A 15,944-nucleotide genomic window follows, 5' to 3' on the forward strand; every position below is an offset into this window, starting at 1 on the left:
AGAAGCCCAGGAAAGGGACCCACAAGACCAATCATGGATGACAGACCCAAAGAGAAGGAGACCCACAAGCGCCAGGGGAATTTGTGAGGGGAGGGCGATGAAGGGGTTGCAAGAGGACCAGAAGACAGTGAAAGGGGCACCTAAAGGAGCCCACTGGTGGGCACAAGCAAGAAACCCCCAGGTCAGAGTCAATACAAAGAAACTTCATGCTACTCTAAAGAACATGAGAAAAGTGGTCAGGGGCTCAGGCAAGCAGCCGGGCCCTGGGACCTGAGAGCAATGGACCAAGGTTAGGGAAGGCTAGGTTGGGGTAGGGGCAGCATTAAGGCAAGAAGGCACTGGAGAGAAGGGACAGGATTTCTCAGGGCTGGGTTGGAGCAAGTCACATGTTAACTGCCAGGTGTCAAGTTTCAGGCTGCAAAGTGGACACAGGCGAGTGCAGGGCTGTGTTTCTCACTGGGAGCATTCTGGGTGTAGAGGCCAGCCAATTTCACTCCTCTGCCCCAGGCGAGAAGATCCTCAGAGAGGAACCTGGACAAAAAGAGGGGCAAAAGTGGGCACTGTGAGGTGATACCTGTGGTTCAGAGTTTGAGGTGGGGTTGGTGTGCAGCCAGGACCCATTTGAGGAGCCCAGGCTAGAAAAAAGCAGGGGAAGCAGAGGGTCTGGGCAGTGCCAGGTTACCTCAGCATAAGGGGAATAGCGGTGAGTCATAAGAGGGGGCCAGTGAAAGGGGCCTAAAACCAAGGGACATGAATAGGATCTTACAGAAGGGAGGCCAGGGGATCAAGCTAGGATCTGGGCCCAGTAATGGAGAGGAAAGCACTAGCACCTGGGCCTGGGTGAATAAAAAGTGACATGGTTTTTTGTGGGAGCTCTTATACCTCTGCAGCCTGTGTAGACCAGATTGGCTCCTCTAGGCGAGAGACCCCTCCCACTTTGGTGTCCAGGCTAGCTTGTATTCTGCCTCAGCCAGTGTAGAGGGGACTTGCCCCTGGAGGCAAGAGACCCATCCCACCTGGTTTTGTAGGAGGGGCTCCTATACAGCTGCAGCCAGGATAACAGAAACTCACCCCTCCAGGCTGTAGAACCCTTTAAGCTGGATGTCTGAGGGAATTCATATACCTTCACATGCAAGTTGAGGTGAACTCGCCCCTCCAGGCAGGAGAACCCTACCTCCTGGGTGTCTGGGGGATGTTGTATACCACCACAGCCAGGTTAGAGGGGACTCGTCCTTTCAGGCCAAAGACTTCTCCCACCTGGGTGTCAGGGGAGGTGATATTCTAGAGCAGCCAGGATAGAGGGGACTCGCTCTTTCATATTGGAGACCCCTCCAATGTGGGTATGGGGGGGCTCTGACACTGCTGTAGCCAGGCTACAGGGGACTCGCTCCTTCTTGCTGCAGAGCCCTCCCAACTGGGTGTCAGGGGGAGCTCCTACTCTACTGCCTCCAGGGTAGAAGGGATTTATACCTTGTATCTCAGGGAGTTCCTATACAGCAGCAGCCAGGGGAGAGCCAACTCGCCCCTCCAGGCAAGAGACACCTCCCATCTTGGTGCCAGGGAAAGCTTCAATTCTGCCTTAGCCAGGGTAGAGGGGACTCACCACTCCAGGCCAGAGACTCATTTTACCTGGTTGTTAGGGGGAATTCTTATTCAGCTGCAAATATTGTAGATGGGACTCACCCCCCAAGGCAAGTGACCCTTCCCTCCTGGGTGTGTGGGGGAGCTCCTGTGTCTCCAAAGCCAGGGTGGAGGAAACTCACTCCTCCAGTCAGGAGACAACTAAAACCTGGGTTTCAGTGGGAGCTCCTATAACAACACAGGCAGGTTCCAGGGGACTCTACACTCTAGGTGGGAGTCTCCTTCAAACTGGGTGTCAGGAGAGTTCCTGTACTGCAGCAGCCAAAGTACAGAGGAACCACCTCTCCAGGCTATAAATCCCTTCCACCTGGGTATCTCATGTAGCTTGTATGTCAACTTAGCCAGGGTAGAGGCAACTTGCCCCTCCAGACCTGGTGTGGGGGGAGCTCATATACCACTGCAGCCAGTATAGAGGGTACTTGCTGCACCAGGCTAGAGACACCTCCCACCAGGGTGTTGGGGAGGTTGTATACTGCTACAGCCAAGATAGAGGAGACTTGCCTCACCAGGCAGGAGTCCCCTCCATCTGGGTGTCTGGGGAATTTTGTAGACCACCAAAGACAGAATAGAGGGGTCTTGCCTCTCCAGACAAAGACCACTCCCACCTGGGTGTCAAGGGGAGCTCATATAGCAACACAGCCAGTGTATCAGGGACTCACCCCTCCAGGTGAGAGACCCCTCCAACCTGGGTGTCAGAGGATCTCCTTTACCTCTGCAGCTAGGTTAGAGGGGAGTTGCCCTTCCAGTATGGAGACCCTTCCCACCTGGGTGTCTGGGGGAGCTCCCATACATCTGCAGTCAGGGTATAGGTTCCTCACTCTTCTAGTCCAGAGACGCCTCCCACATGGGTGTCCTGGGACCTCTTATATGGCACCAGCCAGAGTAGAGGTGACTCATCCCTCCAGGTGGGAGACTCTTCCCACATGGGTGTTGGGGTGAGCTTGTGTACCCCCAAATCCGCAGGGTAGAGGGGAATTGACCCTCAAGGCAGAGACCCCTACCACTTGGGTATCTGGGGAAGCTTGTATACCTCCACAGCTAAGGTAGAGGGGAGTCACTGGTCTAGGAGGGGGACCCTTTCTACCTGGGTGTCCAGGGGGAGCTCTTATACTGCCACAGTCAGGGTAGAAGGGATTCGCCCCTCCAGGCAGGATACCCCTCCCACATTAGTGTCAAAGGTAGCTCTTATAGTGCTACAGCCAGGGTAGAGGAGACGCGCTCCTCCAGGTGGGAGACCCCTTCCACCTGGGCATCCAGGGTATAGGGGAACTCCTATACTGCCACAGGAAGGGTAGGGGGAACTTGCCACTCCAGGTGGGAGACCCCTCCCACCTGGATGTCAGGGGGAGATAGTATATTGCCCCAGCCAGGGTAGAGGGGACTCGCCCCTCCAGGTGTGAGACCCTGCCCACTGGGTGTGGGTGAGGGAGCTTATATACCACTGTAGCCAGGATAGTGGGGACTCCTATCCAGGGAGCAGACCCCTCCCACCTGGGTGTCACCTGGAGCTTGTATAACACCTTAGTCATGGTAGAGGTACTCACCCCTCCAGGCAAAAGACTCCTTCCACCTGGAATTCAGGGGAAGTCATATACCACAGCATCCAGGGTAGAGGGTTCTTGCCCCTTCAGGTGGGAGACCCCTCCCACCAGGGTGTCAGGGGGAGCTCATATAGTGCAGCAGCTAGGGTGGAGGGGACTCGAACCTCCTTATTGAAGACCCCTCCTACATAGGTGTGGTGGGTGGGAGCTCATATACCACTGTAGCCAGGGTAGAGGGGACTTGCCCCTCCTTGCTGGAGACCCCTCCCACATGGGGTCTGGTGGAGCTCCTATACTGCAGCAGCCAGGTAGAATGGACAAGCTCCTCCAGACAAGAGACCCCTCCCATCTTGGTGCCAGGGTGAGCTTGTATTCTACCTTAGCCAGGGTAGCAGGGACCCACCCCTCCAGGCAGGACATCCCTTTCACCTGGTTGTCAGAAGGAGCTCTTATCCCACAACAAATATTGTAGAGAGGACTTACCCCTCAAGGCAAGAAACGCCTCCCCCCTGGGTGTCGGGGGAGATCCTATATCTCCAGAGCCAGGGTGGAGGGGACTCACCCATCTAGGCTGATGATCCCTCTCACATGGGTGTCAGAGGGAGCTCATATACCGTGGCAGACAGGGTAGAGGGGACTTGCCCCTCAATTCGGATGACTCCTCCCACCTGAGTGTCAGGGAGCTCATATGCTGCCACAAGCAGGATAGATGGAACTCGCCTCTGAAGGCGGAGGACCCGTCTCACCTGGCTGCTGGTGGGAGCTCATACACAACCACAGCCAGGGTGGTGGGGACTCTCCCCTCCAGGCGGGAAACCCCTTCCACCTGGATGTCCTGGTGAACTCCAATACCGATGCAGAAAGGGTATAAAGCACTCTCCCCTCTAGGCGGGAGACTCTTCCCACCTCAGTGTCAGGGGAGCTCCTTTACCACAGCAGCCACGATAGAGGGGACTCACCCTTTATACAAAAGACCCCTCCCACGAGGATGTCTGGGCGAAAATTTTATGGATGCAGCCAGGTTAGAGGTGACTCGCCCCTCTGGGCATAAGACCCCTCCCAAATGGGTGTCAGGTGGAGCTCATATACCCCAGCATCCAGGGTAGAGGTGATTCACACCTAGAGGGGAGTCACCACTCTAGGCAGGAGACCTGTCCCACCTGGGTGTCAGGTGAAGCTGGTATACTTCTGCAGGCAGGGGAGAGTGCAATCACCTCTCCAGGAGGAAGTTTTCTCCCACCTGAGTATCAGGTGGAGCACATATACCCCAGCATCCAAGGGTAGAGGCAACTCATACCTCCAGGCGAGAGACACCTCCCACCTGGGAATGAGGATAACTCTTATACCAACTTAGCCAGGGTAGAGGGGACTCCCCCTCTCCAGTCTAAAGACCCTTCCCACAGGGATGTCTGGCGGGGGAGGGGAGGTTATTATATAGCTGCACCTGGGACAGCAGCGACTCTTCCATCTAGGTGGAAAACCCCTCCCTTTTTGATGAGGGCCACAACTAAGTTAAGATGGTGCCTGGCAGTATGCTAGGAGGAGTGGTTTCTGAGCCATTAAGACAATGGAGATTCCCTAATGACTGACAGCTGTGTCTAGATTATGTTAATTAAGTTTAACTGTGTATAATTATTAAGATGATGAGGATTCCTTATTGGTTGACTGCTGTATCTACTTTATGTTAATTAAGTTAAGCTGTGTGTAATTAATTGGATATATACTTCTCTGTCCCGTAATAAAGTGGCCTGTATCAACCTTCACAAGTCGCTTGTCACACCCCCACCCCACCCCCCACCCCCATTACTTTGCCTAGCCAGACTGCAGCACCTCCTAAGGATAGGAGGAGGCTCTTATACTCTTGCAGGCAGGGTGGAGGGGACTTGCCCCTACAGGCAGGAGACCCTACCACCTCTGTGTGTGGGGGGGGGGCAGGGGGGGCGAGCTTCTATATCTCTAGTTAGGGTAAAGCTGACTCACTTCTCCAGGGGGAAGACCCCTCATACCTGGGTGTGGGGGGTGGAGCTCTATGCATCTTCAGCGAGTGTATAGGGTACTCAACCCTCCAGGCAGGAAACCCCTCCCACCTGGGTATAAGGGGAAGCTTTTATACCACAGCAGCCATGGTAGCAGAAGACCCCTCTCACCAGGGAGTCGTGGGGAGCTCATATATGGCAGCAGCCAGGGAAGAGTGGAATACACCTCCAGGGTGGTGACCCTGCCTACCTGGGTGTCAAGGGAGCACCTATACTGCTGCAGGCAATGTAGAGGGGATTCTACCCTCCAGATGGGAGACCTTTTCACCTGGGAGTCCTGGGAAGCTTCCATACCGCTGCAGCAAGATAGAGAGGACTCTAGCCTCCTGGCAAAAGACTCTTCCCAATGGGGTGTCAGGGGAGTTCCTATACTGAAGCAGCCAGGGTAGAGGGGAATCCCACCTCTAGGCGGGAGACCCCTCCCATCTGCATGTCAGGAGGAGTTCCTCTACCGCTGCAGCAAGGGTAGAGTGGACTTGCCCTTCCAAGGGGAGACCCCTCCCTCCTGGGTGTCTGGGTGTGCTCCTATATCTCCGCAGCAAGGGTAGAGGGGACTTGCCCCTTCAATAGAAAGACCCTTTCCACCTGGGTGTCGGGGAGCTTGATTACTGCAGCGGCCAGGGTAGAGGGAATCGCCCTACAGGCAGAGACCCCCTCCCACCTGGGTGTGTGTGTGGGGGAGCTCCTATACTGCCACAGAAGAGTAGAGGGAAAATGCCCCTCCAGGCCAAAGCCCCTCCCACCTGGGTGTACTGGGAGCTCTTATATGGCAAAAGCTAAAGTAGAGGGGACTCGCCCATCCAGGCGAGATACTCCTCCCACATGGGTGTCAGATGGAGCTCATATACACTGCAGCCAGGTTAGAGGAGACTTGCACAGCAGGGGAGAGAAACCTCCCACCTGGGAATGGCGGAAATTCCTATAATACCGCCTTTGCCAGGGTGGAGGGGACTCGCCCCTCCAGGTGGAAGATCCATCCCACATGGGTATCAGGCGAGTTGGGTTACCTATACAGCTGCAGCTGGGGTAGCAACAACTCGCCCATCTGGGGAGAGACCCCTTCCTTCTGGGGGTAATAGGAGGCTCTTATACCATAGCAGCCAGAGTTGAGGGGACTTTCCCCTTCAGGCGGGAGACCCCTCCTACCTTCGTGTCAGGAGGAGCATGTGTAGCACCACAGCCAGAGGAGAGGGGACTTGCCCCTCCATGTGGGAGTCTCTTCCCACGTGGGTGCCTAATGGAGCTTCTATACCACTGCAGCCAACATAAAGGGGACTTGCATGTCCAGAAACCAGACCCCTCCACCTGGGTGTCAGGGGAAGCTTGAATTGGGCCAAACCAGGGTAGAGGGGACTCGCCCCTCCAGTCAAGATACCCCTCCCACCTGGGTGTCAGAGGGAGCTCATATGCCACCATAGCCAGGGTAGAGGGGACTCGCCCCTTCAGTAGGGAAACCCCTTTTACCTGTGTATCCAGTGGGAGCTTGTACACCACTGCAGCCAAAGTAGAGCATACTTGCCCATGCAGGTGGGAGACCCTTCCCACCTGGGTGTCAGAGGGAGCTCTTATACTGACAAAGCCATGCTAGAGGAGACTCTCCCATCCCAGGGGTGAGACCCCTTTCACCTGGGTGTCCTGGGGAGCTCCTATACCACTGAAGCAAGGATACTGGGAACTCGCCCTTCCAGGCGGGAGACCTGTCCCACCTGAGTGTCAGGGAAAGTTCTTATATGGTCAAAGCCAAGGTAGAGGGAACTAGCCCCTCCAGGCAGGATACTCTCCCACCTGGGTAAGGAAGGAAGGCTCTTATATAGCTGCAGCCAAGGTAGATGGGACTTGCCCCTCAGGTACAGACACCCACCTGGGTGTCAGGGGGTACTCCTATATCACCTCAGCCAGGGTAGAGAGGAGACACCTGTCTAGGCGGGAGATACTACCCACCTAGGTGTCTGAGGGGGCTTGTATACCGTGGCAGCTAGGGTAGCAGGGACTCTCCCCTCCAGAGGAGAGACCCTTCCCCTCTTGGGTGTCTGGGGGAGCTCATACACTGTAGCATCCAGGGTATAGGGTACTCACCAGGAAGGCAGGAGACTCCTCCCACCTGCGGGTCAAGGGAAGCTTGTATACTGCTGCATGCAAGGTAGAGCATACTTGCCCCTCTAGGTGGAAGACCCCTTTTACATGGGCGTCATGTGGAGCTCATATACCTCCAATGCCAAGTTAGAGGGAATTTGCCCCTCCAGGTGGGAGACAACTCCCACCTGGGAGTCAAAGGAGCTCATATAACCCAACAACCATGATAGAGGCAACTCGACTCTCCAAGCGGGAGACACTTCCCACCTGAATGTGTGTGTGTGGGGGGCTCCTATATTGCTGCAGCCAGGGTAACAGAGACTCGCCCCTCTATGGGAGAGACCCTTCCCACTTAGGTTTCTGGGGAGCTCCTATATTGGGACAGCCAGGATAGAGGCATTTGCCCCTGCAGGCGGAAGACCATTCCCACCTGGGTGTTCAGGGAGCCCTTATAGGGCACCAGTCAAAGTAGAGGGGACTTGTCCTTCCAGGTGGGAGACCCCTCCCACCCGGGTATCATGAGAAGCTCCAATACTGCTGCAGCCAGGGTAGAGGGGACTCGCCCCTCCATTCAAGAGAACCGTGGGGAAGCTTCTATACCATGCATTTAGGGTACAGGAGACTCGCCCATGCAGGTGAAAGACCCCTCTCACCTGTGCCTTGCGGTAGGGCGAGCTTGTGTACAGCTTTAGGTAGGGTAGAGGGGACTTGCCCCTCCATGGGGGAGACCTCTCCCCTCTCCCACCTGGGTGTCTGGAGGAGCTTGTGTAATGCTGCAGCCAGGGTAGAGAGGACTTGTTGCTCCAAGCCGGAGACCACTCTCACCTGGGAAACAGGGGAGCTTGTATTCTGTCACAGCCAAGGGAGAGGGGACTAGCCCATGTCAGGGCAAGCTTAAAAACTGCCACAGCCAGGGTAAAGGATACTCGCCCCTCCAGTCTAGAGACCCCTCTAACCTGAGTGTAGGGGCAAGGTCCTATACCGCCTCAGCCAGAATAGAGAGAACTCGCCCCTCCATAAGGGAGAGCCCTCCTTCCTGGGGTCTGGAGTAGCTCATACACAGCCACAGCAAGGGTAGAGGGGACTCACCACTGAAGGTGTCCCACCTTGATGTCAGGGGAAGCTTTTATACTGTTGCAGCCAGAGTAGAACATACTTGCCCCTCCAGGCAGAAAACCCCTTTCAAGTGGGTGTCGGGTGGAGCTCTTATACCTCTGCAGCCATGGTAGAGTGACTTGCCCCTGGAAGGGGACCCCTCCCACCTGGGTGTGATGAGAGTTCATATACTCTGGCAGCCATGGTAGAGGCGACTTGCTTCACCTGGCGGACGATCCATCCCACTTGGGAATTGGTTGGAACTTGTATACCATCACAGCCTGGATACAGGGGACTAGCCCCTCCAGGTGGGAGACCACTTCCATCTGGGTGTTGTGGGGCGGGACTCCTGTAATGCCACAGCTAAGGTAGCGGGGACTCGCCACTCCAGGGGAGACACCCCTCTTACCTGGGTGTTGGGGGAGCTTCTATTCCTCCGCAGCCAGGATAGAGTGGACTTGCACCTCCAGTCGGAGACCCTTCCCACCTGGTTGGGGGGGGGAGCTCGGATACTGCTGCAGCCAGGGTAGAGGGGACTCACTCCTACAGGCTGGAGACCCCTTTCACCAAGGGTCTATACTATACTGCCAGAGCAAGGGTAGAGGAGTTCGCCCCTGCAGGCAGGAGACCTCTACCACCTGGGTGTCCAGGGAGCTCTTATAGGAAACCAGCCAAAGTAGAGGGGACACGCCCCTCTAGGCAGGAGATGCCTCCCACCTGTGTGTCAGGGGGAAGTTGTATATCGCCCCTCCATGCGGGAGAACCTTCCCACCTGAGTTTCTGGGGGAGCTTGTATACCACAAAAGCCAGGGTACAGGGGACTTGTTGCTCCAGGCGGGAGACCCCTCCCACCTGGTTTTTTCAGGGGAAGCTAGAATACCGCCGCAGCCAGGGAGACCCCTCCCATCAGGGTGTCCAGGAAGCTCTTATATGCCAAGACCCAAAGTAGAGGAGACTCGCTCCTAAAGGCAGGAGAATAAGGGGACTTGCCTCAGCAGGCGGGAGACCCCTCCCACCTGGGGTTCCTGAGAGCTCTTATATGGCACCAGCCAAAGTAGAGAAGAATCTCCCCACCAGGCGGTAGACTTCTCCCACCTGTTTGTCTGGGTTAGCTTGTATACCTCCTTATATACCTCCTCTTCCATGACACAGGGGACTCCCTGCTCCAGGCGGGAGACCCCTCCCACCTGGGTGTCATGGGGTGGGCGGGGAAGCTCCTATACCACTGCAGCTAGGGTTGAGGGGAAAACCCTCCTGCCTGGGTGTTCAGGGGGACCTCCTTTACCGCCGCAGCCAGTGTGGAGGGGACTCACCCCTCCAGTCAAGAGAGTACTCTAACTTGGGTTTCAGATGAGTCCTTCACTGCAATATCAAGGGTAGAATGGACTCACCACTATAGGTGGGAGACCCCTCCCACTTAGGTGTTGGGGGGGGTGGTTCATATACCTCAGCAACCAGGGTAGCAGAGACTCGACCCTCCAGGGGAGATACCCCTCCCACTTGGGTTTCAGGGGAGCTGCTATACTTCTTCAAGCCAGAGTAAAGGGGACTCACCCCTTCAGTTTGGAGACCCCTTTCACCAGGGTGTTGTACAATAGAGTAATTTGACACGTATATTGATAAGAATGGTGTAATTAGCATTTTGTCTCCTCAAATACTTATTATTTCTCATTGCTTATCACATTTACTTTCTTCTAGTAATTTTGAATCATATCATATATCATTGTAGATATACAATAGAACACAAGAACTAGTCAATCCTACCTGTGTTTGTGTCCATTTTAAAATTTGCCTACAACTAAAGTTTCCAAATGTTCAGCACTTTTTTTTAACATATTGATAAAATGTCAAATTATTTAAACATAATGAAATTGATGCCTGTAATTCCAGCAGCTTGGGAGGCTGAGGCAGAAGGATGATAATTCAAATCCAGCCTCAGCCTCTTAGAAACATCCTAAGAAAATTAGACTCTGTCTCAAAATAAAAGAGATAAAAGAGCTAGGGATGCAACTCAGTGATAAAGTTCCCCTGGGTTTCATCCCTGGTGCAAAGAAAATAAATAAATAAATAAATAGATAGATTAAATAAAGTAAGTAAACTGCTTATCCACAGAAAAACATGGATTAATCAAAACACTATTTTGAACAAAAACATAGACACCAAAGTGTATATTATGAAAGACTGGGATTGTGCCTCAGTGGTAGAGTGATCACCTAGCACATGTGAGGCACTGGGTTTAAACCTCAGTGCCACATATAAATGAAATAAAGATATTGTGTCCACCTACAACTAGAAAATAAATATTTAGAAAATAAATATTTTGAAGTGTATATCATGATTTTTTTCAGTCTAAAATGTTTCATTACTGATTAAATTAATACGTTGATTAAAATCAAAGCAAAATTGCATATGGTCAATGCAGTTGAAAATTGTACTAATTTTTTTTTTCATTAGTGAATATGACTCTCATGGTCACGGTGTTGAATCCTGCAGAAGAGGAACAGTTACTTGTTTGGTTTGGTCCCAGGTAAATTTTGGGATGATCCCTGGTTTATGTTGTAGCTAGTGGATCCATGGGTACTTTGCAGAGTCCTGTGGTGACTAGATGCCTTGGGGGATCTAAAATTCTCTGTGGAGATTGAATTTAGGCTAAAATATGACAAGCTTTGTGAGTTGAAATTGAATTTATTTTCTCCCAATAACGTGAGGCCACAAGTCAGTTATTACAACTTCCATAGAAGATGTAGGTAGGCCTACCTATCATCACTTTATTGGTGAGTATTTTTTTTTCTCACTCAGAATTGCTCCATCAGTTGACTTGTAGGTATGATGTGAAAAGCAGCCTGAAGAAAAGTAAAACCTTCTGCATAGATTAAAAGAAAAGAAAAGGGAACTCATGGACAAGTTGAATGCTGCTTAAAAGAGTATGAAGAAACTGTCATTCTTAGAGAATGGCAGGATACAGAAAGTTTTTTTCATTATCTCCAACCTAATAAATGCTTAAAGAAAAGCAAAGATCACCCACCCAATTCTAATGAAGGGATAAACTTCTCTTCTACAAAGACTAAGTGAGTAAATATCCAAATATTAAATATGTGGTGATGGAAATGCTAAACATACTGACATTCATTAGAGGTCAGGAGAGTCACATTACAAAGAGTTTTTTTCAAACCTTCAAAAAAGATAAGTACTGTGTACTGATGTTTGTTTGGGCTCTTTCATGTCCAGTGAAGGGTTCCACAGAAAAGTGTAGAAGAGACTGTGGATGTGAAGTCTCTAATCAAGACCTCTGGAAACCAAGCAGGAAAGGGGTCTCATTTTATTGTGCAGTTACCATGTATATATACTCAAGCAGTAGCTTAGCAGATTATAGACAGCCACCAATGCAATTTCTGGCCAACTGTCCCTTCAGTGACCAATAAAGGAGTGGGCAATGGAGAAAGAGCAGGGAATTCAACACATAGCCTCATGCCAAGTTCTGTGCCTAAGGGGTAGGTAGTTTGCTGCTCACACAACCTAGCATGGGAAAGTGGTTTTCCACTCAGACACTTTTAATGTATGCCATGAATGCAATATTCCATGAACTTGTCTCTAAGACATCATTGTGGCCTCGCCACTCTAAGGTTTCTTGAGGTTTCAGGTTGTGCCATACTTCTGGTCTCTTTCAGATGAGATAATTGTGATCAGATGATGCAGGGGTGCATCAACCTCATGACAGGAGTTTTGCTACTTTCACATGGTGACACAGCAGCAAGTCTGCTTATAAATAATTGATGCTTTAAGTCTCCTTGGACTTGTATTCTTTGTCGCAGTCTGTCTGGGCACAAAATAACCGGCCGGTCACGAGCCACTTGTAGGTTCAAACAGAAACTACTTTATTGCCAGAACCCCATGGGAACTCTCTAGAACTCCACAGAAACTCGGCGAGAACCAATGGGAACTCAACAGGAACTCCGCGAGAACTCAAAAGTAGCGGGCACCCAAGGCAGCAAGAGCCATCCCACTGCTGGACAGCAAAGGTCCACATACACAACTGAATACACAGCTTGCCCCAATCCAGCATCATTCAGTTACAGCAATCAGTCACCATCCTGATAATTATACACAGCTTAACTTAATCACCACCATCTCAATGGCTCCCAGGCATCACCTCTCAACCACTCCTTCTGGCAAAATGCCAGGCGCCATCCCAACTTTGCTGTGGCTCTCAACAATTCTTTATCAGAGAGCATTAAGTTATCACTTTCTGGCAGTAAAATCTTATCTATCAGCAATAAGATAAATATGGTGTATTAAAGATAAAACATTTTTATTCAAAATTACATTTAATCAAACTATGTTCAAGGTAGCATTTTGTAATCATTAGTTTTATTAGATGTATTATTTGGTAATTTATGATATATATTCTCCCTGTGACAGAACAGCTAGTTCAATTACCTTGTGGGCCTTCTTTGCCTCAGGAAGATCCAAGTTAGATTCAGCTCTGACTTGAGAACATTTCAGCAGGAGGAAATCTCCTGTCTGTTCTTGAAGTCTGTGAAGGGTCTTTGCCACAGCTTCTTTAGAATTTTATGTTAGTAACCTTGCAAAGAAGTGCTCACATTCTGTACTGCTCCCAAGTGGGTTTCTCTTTACTTCCTTACAAAATATTTCAGAAAATATTCTTTTATAAAACTCTTTATCATTGAGGGGTTTGTTGGGAAGAAGCCATAAGAAGATGCGATAATTTTTAAAAATTCGGGGTCTTTTTCAGAGAAAAATCCCCACATAGATGTAGAGGTTAAAACACATATAATATGAAAAAAATATACTAATATCAGGATTGTTAATTTGATGAACTGGTAACAGGCCAGTGCCACCTGAGCCATGTTGGAGCCTAATGTGACTGGCAAAAATATAAATATTTTGTAAATAATATGCTATTAATTTTTAAAGGAATGATTTATAATTTATTTTCTCTATATATTACAATTATAAAATGCATGATTTCATTAGGAGGCAATAACAATACTGTTTTTCTAGAGTTGTTTTCCCAATGGTCACAACTCCTAAGTTAAAGAAACACTTTCCCCTAAGAATATATAATTAAATAAAAGAGTCAATAGATGTCCTTTAAAATGCAATTTAATATTGCTTAGGGGCCAGCTATTTCTGTCTTAATATAATAGTGGATAATATTCAGACATAACAATATGTGCATTCATTCATGGCGTATTCCTTTTACTGCATAATCACTGTAGGAAGATATTTCTTCTCAAAGGAAACTGGGAAATATCCACAGCACTGTGTCTCATTTCACTGTCTCAGCACCTGACACCTCTCACTGTTAGTGAATGGTTTCTGAAAGTTTTTCTTACATGCTCATGTTAATGCCAGAATTGATATGTTTAGGCCTAAATGGTGTCTCCTATTTGGGGAATGAGCACACAGTAGTTATTATCATGGTGAAAGGGCACAGCAGTTGTGAGTGCCTGCATGACAGGTGGCACAGTGATGGCAGAGGAGTGTATTTGAATTAGGAAGTTGAATGAATTTTTAAGTGAGGAGACTTGAGAGAGCAACCCTTTAACTTGCATTTAAACATCAAGGGCTGTGTATGTCATAAAGATCTTCAGTTGCGGGCAATCAGGGCTTCAGCTATAAATGGGATGGGTCTTACAGAAGCAAGGTAACTGCCACAGAGCTTTCCAGCAAGTTGTTAATTTCACAGAAAATGCATTAGGTCCAATAGTGAAAAGGGCACTCAAAATTTATTCTCAACCATACCAAAAAACTTTTCCATGGTGATATACCTAATTCTGTCCCCAAAATTGGGATGTTAGTTGTGCAGTATCTCCATGCTACTGTTTATATAAACATGAACAAGAATACCTTAGATGACCCCTCACAGAGCTGAGTGTGTGATATGAATTTCCTTAGTATCACAATGCAGTCTGGAGTGTAGACCTTGGAAAGATAATGTCAATTTTTATTTGACCTGAAGCCTGGCACTGCAATTGGATATTTTATTTTTCAGTTTTTTTCCAAAGTATCTTATGCCCCTCACTATCAGATTACCTTGAGTCAATTAAATATCTCCTTAAAGGCTTCTGAGGTTCAGTCTCATAGTTATCATGTTATCAACCACTGACTCTATTAAATTCAATGTTCAGTGTTGAAGAAATTTAATATATATATATATATATATATATATATATATATATATATCACAAAATACAAAACACAAAGTATATGCAAATAGAATGTGCTTTAAAAATTATCCAGAATCTGCTTACTCTCAGCAAGAATAGTTATTCAAAACTATTTTTTTATTTGGTTCTCCTAGAGATCATACAAAATCATATCTGTTATAATCCTTTATCATAGATATAAAAGTTGAGTTTCAGAAGTTACCCATTCTGGACACAAAATTCTTGAGTGTAAGGGCCATAACAAAATTTACTTTACAATGAAGATACATTATGAATTGCAGCCCCATGAGTCCATTTAAAGACTTTGGGCCAGTGAGCTTTGTAAACATAAGAAACCAAAGAATAGTCTAAGCAGGGGAGTAATATGATTAGATTTGTGCTCTTAAAACATTACCTAGTAATAATATAAGCCACTCGAAATTTTTTTTTAGAAAATTAGGCTTGCTTCAAAACTTCTCATAAAGAAAGAAACTTTTTTCCCAAAATAAACTGTTTATTTTGCTTCAAAACTTCTCATAAGCAAAGAAACTATTTATCCAAAGATAAACTAACAGATTACAAAATACAAGTACTAACAAATTATAAAATAAAATAAATATTTTATTATGTTCATTAAAAAATATTTTGATTGGGTGCAGGAGTCATTTATAACACAATAACACTTTTTGACACATGGGATTTTCTGAGACACCCAACTCCATTCTGTCACTTACAGGTCTTTCATATATGGTTTTTGTTTCATTAATTTATTGAAATAACATATGTTTTTTGTTCCAGGTACTTCTTTATGTACATTAGATTCAATGGAGAAAAAAAATGGACACAAGTTTTCTGCTGTCTGAAAAACTTATCTGAGATACAGAAATTTGTTTCAATATAATAAGTTACATAAAATGCTTGGGAATAAATGTTATTGAAGTAAACAATAAAGTAAAATAAATTTGGAATGCCCCCTCATGGCAGAAATTAAATGATGCTAACAAATCAGGAAAAATAATTTCAACAAGAAATGAAAGGAACTGAAATTTCTTTTGCAGTGCAAAATTTATGAGAAATTTTATGGTGAGTATAAAGTTTCAATGTAGCACACTGTTTTCAACTGACAGAAATGTCACTCTAAAAATCTGTGTTTATATTTATACATGCTTTAAAAATGTGTGTATTTGTATATTTGTGTGTGTATGTGTGTGTGTGTGTGTGTGTGTGTGTGAGAGAGAGAGAGAGAGAGAGAGAGAGAGAGAAAGAGAGAGAAATTCTTAAAAGGCTTAGGTAACAAAAATTTTGAAAATATGATGTCAAAAATCTCTTGGAATACCATTTCACCATTATTTCCACAATAACCAATTTCAGGGCTTTATGTCATTGTT

General features: G+C 48.0%; 1 long non-coding RNA gene across 1 annotated transcript in view; it reads left to right on the forward strand.

Annotated features, from left to right (window-relative positions):
• LOC144367049 (uncharacterized) overlaps positions 1–15,531 on the forward strand; it is a 208,620-nt gene extending 193,089 nt beyond the window's left edge. Inside the window, exons 2-3 of the long non-coding RNA XR_013426258.1 lie at positions 10,841–10,913; positions 15,355–15,531. This is a non-coding gene — a long non-coding RNA (uncharacterized LOC144367049). The remainder of the gene's footprint in view (positions 1–10,840; positions 10,914–15,354) is intronic.
• Positions 15,532–15,944: the final 413 nt, after the last annotated feature.

The sequence above is a fragment of the Ictidomys tridecemlineatus genome, chromosome 10 (genome assembly GCF_052094955.1).
Source record: "Ictidomys tridecemlineatus isolate mIctTri1 chromosome 10, mIctTri1.hap1, whole genome shotgun sequence".
Taxonomy (NCBI): Eukaryota; Metazoa; Chordata; class Mammalia; order Rodentia; family Sciuridae; genus Ictidomys; species Ictidomys tridecemlineatus.